Genomic DNA, 9,758 nt, shown 5'->3' with positions numbered 1-9,758 from the left:
TAACTAAACAAAGAGAAAAAAGAGCAACTAGCAGTAACATACCCATGAGATGAGGTTGACCGTGGATTGGCAGGGGGAGGAAGACAAGATGGACAAAGGAAGGACACAGATGGATATATACATGGACAGACATACACATGAATGGATTAGCACACAGATGGACACACAAACAGATGGATACACACAGATGGACACATACACAGATGGACACACACAGATGGACACACACACAGATGGATACACACAGATGGACACACACAGATGGACACACACAGATGAACACACAAACAGATGGATACACACAGATGGACACATACACAGATGGACATACACAGATGGACACACACAGATGGACACACACACAGATGGACACACACAGATGGACACACACAGATGGATACACACACAGATGGACACACACACAGATGGACACACACAGATGGACACACACACAGATGGACATACACACAGATGGACACACACAGATGGATATACACACAGATGGATATACACACAGATGGACATACACAGATGGACACACACAGATGGACACACACAGATGGACACACACACAGATGGACACACACAGATGGACACACACACAGATGGACATACACACAGATGGACACACACACAGATGGACATACACAGATGGACACACACACAGATGGACATACACAGATGGACACACACACAGATGGACACACACACAGATGGACACACACACAGATGGACACACACACAATTGGACATACACACAGATGGACACACACAGATGGACACACACACAGATGGACACACACACAGATGGACATACACAGATGGACACACACACAGATGGACATACACAGATGGACACACACAGATGGACACACACACAGATGGATATACACACAGATGGACACACAGATGGACAAACACACAGATGGATACACACAGACGGACATACACAGATGGACACACACAGATGGACACACACACAGATGGACACACACACAGACGGACATACACACAGATGGACACACACACAGACGGACATACACACAGATGGACACACACAGATGGACATACACACAGATGGACACACACACAGATGGACACACACAGATGGACACACACAGATGGACACACACACAGATGGACACACACACAGATGGACACACACAGATGGACACACACACAGATGGACACACACAGATGGACATACACACAGATGGATACACACAGATGGACACACACACAGATGGACACACACACAGATGGACACACACAGATGGACACACACACAGATGGACACACACAGATGGACACACACAGATGGACACACACACAGATGGACACACACACAGATGGACACACACAGATGGACACACACACAGATGGACACACACAGATGGATACACACACAGATGGACACACACAGATGGACATACACAGATGGACACACACAGATGGACACACACACAGATGGATATACACACAGATGGACACACACACAGATGGATACACACAGATGGACACACACACAGATGGACACACACACAGATGGACACACACAGATGGACATACACACAGATGGATACACACAGATGGACACACACACAGATGGACACACACAGATGGACACACACACAGATGGACACACACACAGATGGACACACACAGATGGACATACACACAGATGGATACACACAGATGGACACACACACAGATGGACACACACACAGATGGATACACACACAGATGGACACACAGAGATGGACATACACACAGATGGATACACACAGATGGACACACACAAAGATGGACACACACACAGATGGACACACACAGATGGACACACACACAGATGGACACACACAGATGGACACACACAGATGGACATACACACAGATGGACACACACACAGATGGATACACACACAGATGGACACACACACAGATGGACATACACAGATGGACACACACAGATGGACACACACACAGATGGACACACACACAGATGGACACACACACAGATGGACACACACACAGATGGACACACACAGATGGACACACACACATATGGACACACACACAGATGGACATACACAGATGGACACACACAGATGGACACACACACAGATGGACACACACAGAGGGACACACACAGATGGACACACACACAGATGGACACACACACAGATGGACACACACACAGATGGACACACACACAATTGGACACACACACAATTGGACACACACACAGATGGACATACACACAGATGGACACACACAGATGGACACACACAGATGGACACACACAGATGGACATACACACAGATGGATACACACAGATGGACACACACACAGATGGACACACACACAGATGGACACACACAGATGGACATACACACAGATGGACACACACAGATGGACACACACACAAATAGATATCCACATGAATGGATATACACTCAGACAGATACATACATGAGGTTGCATGTAGCTGACAGTCTTGTCAAGCTGGAAGCGCATGGTTATTTTCTGCATTATTAAAAAGCAGATAACTAAATAAAGTAGGTCATGCTTGTATCAGTGATGCGCCTCACTGAATCGAAGAGTGTGATTACTGCTATTCAGTGTTCTGGTGGTCAAATCAGAACAAAGTAAGCATTAGATAACAAATGGATGTGGTCATCTACTAGAGGACGTGATGACGCTGTGTGTAGACCAGATTCCAAGCACTCCATTCAGAGAGGCAGGACAACAGTTCGGAGACCTGTTCGAAGCACACCAGTGTTGGGTCATCCCGAGACAACCAGAGTTTGTCTGTTAAAAGTGTCAGGAACTGCCTCTGTAAGCTCATCTATACAACATAACTTCTTCGATTCTTCAAGGCCTGGAAAATAACAATCACATCTTACCTCCAGCAGGCTGTGTTCCACTATTCTGGCACACAATAGACACATTGGTGTTTCTTGAATACTTTGTATGGTTTTTTAAGGAATAGTTTTAAAGACTCGGGATTTTAAGAGAAAACCCTTGTTGAGTACCAGGGAGATGGCTCAGTTTGTAAAATGCTTTCTGTGTAAACCAAAGGATCTGAGTTTGAGCCCAAGACCCATGTGAAAAATACAAAAACAAACAAAAAATAAAACCCCAAAACCCAAACCAGCATCACGGGGTGAGCAGCATCTTACCACTGGATGGGGGACAGTACGGGGAGACGGGTAGATCCCTGGGGCTTGCTGGCACATAGCCAGGCCTAATGGGTAAGCAATATCTAAGCAAGGATGCTTGAAGCTGACTTCTGCTCACCACTGACAGGTGTATGCACGCACGCACACACACACACACACACAGCAACAATGACAGATATTTGAAGACAAAGATAAGCCACTTACATGGGGGCTGAAAATGTCTCTGCAGTTAAAGGCATTCACCATTCTTGCAAAGGACCCAGCACCCACATATTGACACCCACACCTCCTGTAACTCCACCTTCAGGGATCTTGCGCCCTCTTCTGGCCTCCTAGGCACCTACACTCATATCCCCACATAGATACACAAACACATAATTAAAAATAAAATGTCTTTTTTATAAGATGTGCATATATTTTTAAAAAACAACCGTAGGAACAGACAAGGGCTACATGAGAACTGTGGGGGAATGAAAGACATAATTGACCCTTGGGGTAAGGTGAGCCATCAAACTGAAAGCAGTAAAGCCCGTTCTAGTAAGGTTGGCTGTCAGAAGCAGGTGTCCCCAAGAAAATACCTATTTAGAAAAAAGAAAAAGTCTCTTTACTATCCACTGAGGGTGTTTTAGAAAGCAGAAAACCTTACATACTTTTAGAAGCCCATAAGTGAGCCCTTTTGTAGACACACGTTCATATTTTCCAATTGAAGATATTTACATGGAAAAAAAACTGGGCCATCCCGCCTCTGAGGCGGCTTTCTTTTGATTAACTCCACCTGCCAAGATGCATTTTTTCCTGACATTTAAGTGTGTTCATTTCCTCCTAATTTAATCGACTTGCTGGTGTGCACACCTCCGAGTGTTTAGTGATTTCATGTGTGTTTTGCAAGCACAGACAGCAGTCCTCAAGTACACTCAGGCTGCGGACTTGACTCGACTTGCTTTCACAGGATCAAGAATGGGCTTCTCTGTCCTGTGGCTGCCTGGGGTGGGGAGGGGCGGGGTACAGTCAAGGTGCCTCGCTTGTAGCCACGCCTTCTCCGGAGCGAGCCAATCCTTGCTCAGCGGATCCCCGGGCTTCCACTCCCTCCAGGCCAGTGAACAGGGAGTTGAGGAACCATGACCACTTAGCAGCGAATGCTCTGGAGGGCTAAGCCTGGCATTCGGCCCTCGGGTGCGCCCCCTTTACACTGGTCTTTTTATGTGTCTTCCCAAAACACAAGCAACAAATCCCTAAGGCGAGCAAATGAGCCCTGGGAGATGACAATGGATATAATGTTGAACAGCTGTTTTTTCCTCCACTAAATGTCTGTCTGTCTGTCTAACTATCTATCTGAACCACTGGGACATGGGCATGCCAGGAAAACACTACTAAATTACATAGCCACAACCCTCTTTTTAACCTTTCCTTTTGAGATCGTCTCACTAAGTTGCCCAGGCTGGCCCTAAACTTACTGTACATCTATCCCCGTTACTTTTTGCTTTTCCTTAGGGCTGGGGTTGCAGGTCTGTGTCACAGGCTTGGCTGACTATATTTCTTTTAAAAACACCACTGGGGTTTAGTGTGGTGGTCCACGTCTGTCTTAGCGCTCAGGAGGCTGCTGTAGCAACATTTTGCATTCGAGGCTAGCTTGGGCTGTTTCCAAAAAAAAAAAAAAAAACCAGCACAGATAGGACAAAGGTCATCGGTCAGGTCGCTATGCAGTAAGGTGCACACACCAGGCACGGCTGACGGTCTGGGGTACCTGTGTGGTAGAACCGCTGCTAAGTCACATGCCTTTCTACCTACTCTTGATGTCTTTGTGGAGGTGGTCAATTTTTATCTTCAGTCAGAAAGCTTCCTGTTTTGAGGGATGAAACTGTTCCTAGAAGCCCGGGGTTTACATGGGGTTGCCGACAATATTTAAGAAATTCGGACCACTTCCTCTAAACACATTTCTCCCTAGAGGGAAAATGCTCTCTGACCCACCAGACTCAGGACTGCTGGTCTGACTCAGGTTTGTCCCCGGGCGTTCTGGGGCTCCGATAAGAGGCGGCGAGTCTGCTCTCCGTTTGTTCATAGTGAGTCATGCTGCAAGTCAGGGATCTTTTTTTTCCTTCCGCTTTCCCACGTCATGCTTAGGCAAGAACCAGAGGCAGATACGCCCTATTCAAAGCGTCCCCATCCTTAAGTCCAGTGACTCCAGCATAGTGTAGGACGCTCGACTCAATGAGGACCCCTACTGTCGAGACCCGGAAGGACAGCGTGGGCGCGGAGCTTGGCTTTGAGCAAACCTCAGAGGCAATGTCTGCTCCCGCCCACCCGCGAAAGTGCCGGCACGCTTCTGTTCGTTTCGTGTTAGAAAGTGAAAATGCTGGGTTTCATCACGGCGTTTTCATACAGATCATAGTCCTTCGCTCACATTCACTCTCAACTGCCTTCTCATGTCTGTCTCTCCTTTTCTCCCCGCCGCAGGTCTTCCTCGTCTACTGTCTCACCACATATATTTATAGTTTAATTAAATCTTATTTTTTAATAAGTCCAGATTCCTCATGTGAGAGGAAAAGTAATATTTGTCTAAGTCCGGCTTCTTAACAAAAAACAAACCAACCAACCAACCACGACTGTCTCCAGTCCCACGCATCTCCCTGAACTGACTGGAGTCTTCTTGGTGTCACAGTCCGCAATCTCTGGCTCTTGCCCAGAGTGCAGCGATGGCCGTGGGTGTGCAGTGACCAGGCAGGAGGCCCCAGAGCAGCAGCTGGACCCTCAGCACAGTCCCACACTCATCCGCCCCCCCCTCATCTCGTCTATTCGTGACAAGAGTGTGGTCTGCGTCTGTCTGCACTGGAGCTTCCGGGACGAACTTTCCACAAGCTACAAGCCTCCTCCAAGGAAGAGCTTCAGGCTGCGAGCCAAAGATGTTCAGGAGTGGGAGGACTGACAAGACCCAGCTCGAAAAAGCCCATGTTGCAACCTTTTTTTTTTTTTTTTCTTAAACCAGTGCTTTTGGGGCCCTGATCCCAAATTTCCTTCCACAAGTCCTGCTGGGAGTTTGGGGATGCTTCAACGAAGAATGAGTGTCATGGCCGTGCCACCCTGAGATTCATCTGCTGCGTGGATGTGTGGTAGCACGAGGCTCTGTCTGGAGACCCAGTCACCATAGCAACCCAGCTGCCCCAGTTACAGTACTCTCAGCACCACCAAAATAACAGTCCTCAGCCAGGTGATATTTCCATTCCATATGTTTTCAGAGAGAGGTTTTAAGTAATAATAATAAGTCTATAAAGCTGGGTTACATATGCAAAGGGGTTCTAGGCTGATCCTTTGTCATCTTCAAACATCCACAGACCATAGAACCAAACATTAACGCTGCAGGCAAGAGAAAGGAGCTCCCTGGGATTTACTGGGGCTTGCCAGTTCCTTCCATCCCAGGTTAGGCAAACATGAGAACAGAAATGATGGTCTTTAGAAGAGACAAGTTTTCTGTAGGTGTAACAAGCTAGAAAAGCAAAATCCATCTTTGTTACTTCTCTACTCAATCCTGTTCTCAACACATATATGTTGAGTGTGTACACACACACACACACACACACGTATGTGTGTGCCTGTGCGTGTGTGTGTGTGCGTGTATGTGTGTGTGTGTGTATTTACATATATATATGTGTGTGCGTGTGTGTGTGTGCATGTATGTGGGGCATGTAAGTATAGGCATGCACATGTGGGACCACAGAGCAGGATGTCCTCAGGTGTCTTCTGTGCTGAGTCGTACCGCCTTGAGGCAGCGTCTGTCACTGAATTCCACCTCTGTGCTGGGATTGCAGGGATGGAGTCATGCCTGGCTTTTTACGTGGGTACTGGGGATTTGAACTCAGGACATCTCTTATAGAGCAAGCTTTCCTCCCCGGTCCACGATGTTCCTTCAGTGTAAGCTCTTCTTTGTATCTCTGAAGCCTCAATACAGTTGTGACCCTCATTTCCTGTTGCGGAGACCACTACAGTGATTCTGGAAGTGGTTTCTGCCTCACCTCCTACTCCTCTAGGGTAGCCAGAAAGCAGAAGAAGAAGGAGCTTTGGAGTGGGTAACCTCTACGCGTACTTCCGTGGTTTTGATTTTTAAAAACATCTTTGAGAGATTTAAGAGCCCCTCGGAGAATGAGCACACTAAGTGCTCAGTGTTAGTTCTTTCTGTTTCAAATTCAGCTTCATCTGATTTTATGCTGCTTTCAGACATTGCCCAGGGCAGTCTGGAACTCAGTAAGTAGCTGAGGAGGGTTCCGAGTTCCTGGGCCTTCTGTTTCTACCTCCCAGGTAGAGGTATGAGCTATATGTGTGTGTGTGTGTGTGTGTGTGTGTGTGTGTGTGTGTGTGTGTATGTGTGTGTGTGTGTGTGTATGTGTGGGTGTGTGTGTGTTTTCTCTGCATGTCTGTATACCACATGTGTGCCTTTGACAGGCTGGGCCAACATTTCATTAGGCTTTGTTTATTTACCATTTTAAAGTATTAAGAAATTACATTTACTTGTTTTGTGTTTGTGAGTCAGAAGGAAGTTTCCAGGACTTGGTCACCTCCTTCTACCATGTGAGTTCTGGGGACTCAGGTCATCAGGCTTGGTCACAGCGCCTTGGCCTGTTGAGTCAGATCCCTGGCTCCTTTTTACCAGTGTCTGGAATCCCAGGAAACCCCTGTGGTCTAACAGCAAGAATGGAGTTTGTCTGGCAACAGTCCTCAGGGAGCTGTGTTTTCTAGCAGGACTAGATGCCTGGGAACTAGTTACAATTCTTCCTTGTAACTCAGGAATCTGTGGGAACAGAGACTCCCCTGGCTCATGCACCGAGCAAACACTTAAAAGTTTGAAAATGAACTATAGTTCTTAAAATCGGCACTGCTGGGGCTGCAGAGATGGATCAGTGATTGAGTGTGGATCTTCCAACCTAAGCTTGGTCCCAGTACCACTGCCAGGCAGCTCCAGGGGCCCTGGTGCCATCTTCTGATCTCCTTGGGAACAGCACTCACATGTGTACACACACACACACACACACACACACACATCTTTAAAAGTAAGCATTACCTTGTAGTTTTAAACATAGTAATTTCTTAGTACGAAATGATATCTCCAGAGTACTGATGATCATACTCCGAGAGCAGAAGGGGTATTTGAGAGAAGCAAGAGGTTCCCGAGGAGGAACGGTGGGCGGGCACAAATATGAGCCAAGTGCTGTGATATACAAGGGTAACTGCTGTAATGAGATATTCTCTGTGCTAACTAGAACACTGAAATGTTTATTTTTCATTCTGTTTATTTTCTTATAGATTTGTTATATACATGCATACTTTTAATATATTTTTATTATACTATTTACTTTATTATATGCTTATTTTATATATACATTTATAAAACTATATATGCATTTATATAATAAATGTAATAAAATACATATTTTATATAAATTTACTTATATTTATCTTACTTATATATACATATAAATGTATCTATTTTAGTATATATAATTATAAATTTGTTTCCTATACTTATTAAAAATTTAAAATGTTTATATATATCCTTTTAAAATGTATTTTTTGTTAAATTTTATGTGATGGGTGATTGCCGTGTGTGTGGTGTGTAGAACGGAGTGCCAGATCTCCTGGAAACAGAGCTGCAGGTGGCTGAGCTAACACGTTAGTGTGGAGAATTGAACCTGGGTCCTCTAGAAGAGCAGCCAGTACTCTTAACTACTGAGCTATCTTTGAAGCCCATATACTCTTTTTTTTTTTTTTTTTTTTTTTTTTTTTTTTTTTTTGAGGTGTAACTTTTTGATATATAATGCTGGAAATAAGCTTTATCCCTGGGAGTCACAGGAGCTTGTTTGGCAATGCTATCAGAAATTTTCAAAAGTCATAGAAAGGAAAAAATAAGCTAAATATTCTTTTCAAAGTGTATTCGTTTGTGCCCCCATGGCTGGCAGATGAGCTGGGCTGAGCCGAGCTGGAGAGCTGCACAGGTCCTGCACCTAGTCTGGCCAGCCCTGCCCTGCCTGCTGGGAGGTGGTCCAGATGCCTTCCACCCATCCCCCAGCCACCAGTGACAGGTAGAGATGGCCATGTCCCTCACCGACTGCAGGTCCTGTACCTCACCAGGGCAGCAGGGTAGGGCTGGCTCTGGCTGCCTGGGGGTGAAGGAGTGGGACGGAGGTGGGGGTAGGGTATAGGATTTGCCAGTGAGCCCACCCCCATCTACCCCACTGACAGATCGGCTGGAGTGCGTGGAGGACCCGGTTCTACAGGATCTCAGGACACAGGGCAGTGAGAATGTCCGGGAGGACAGGGCAGCACAAGTCAGAGGCCTCGAACCAGACCAGCACAGTGCACAACACTGCAGGCAACGGAGTGTGGACACACTGGAACACACTGCAGCTGTCCCATGGTCTCTTCTTCTCTGCTTTGGGGGCATGTGAGGAGGGAGAGATAAGTGGGACCGGGGTGTATGATGTGAAATTCACAAAGAGCCGGTAAAACGTTTAAACAAGTTGATGTCTACACACATGTGGGCGCTTTCCCATTGCTTTCTTATGTTTTTCAGTCAGGGTCTCACTGGGTC

The sequence above is a fragment of the Micromys minutus genome (assembly GCF_963924665.1).
Source record: "Micromys minutus genome assembly, chromosome: 31".
Taxonomy (NCBI): domain Eukaryota; kingdom Metazoa; phylum Chordata; class Mammalia; order Rodentia; family Muridae; genus Micromys; species Micromys minutus.
The sequence above is the reverse complement of the archived record's forward strand: the minus strand, read 5'-3'. Positions refer to the sequence as shown.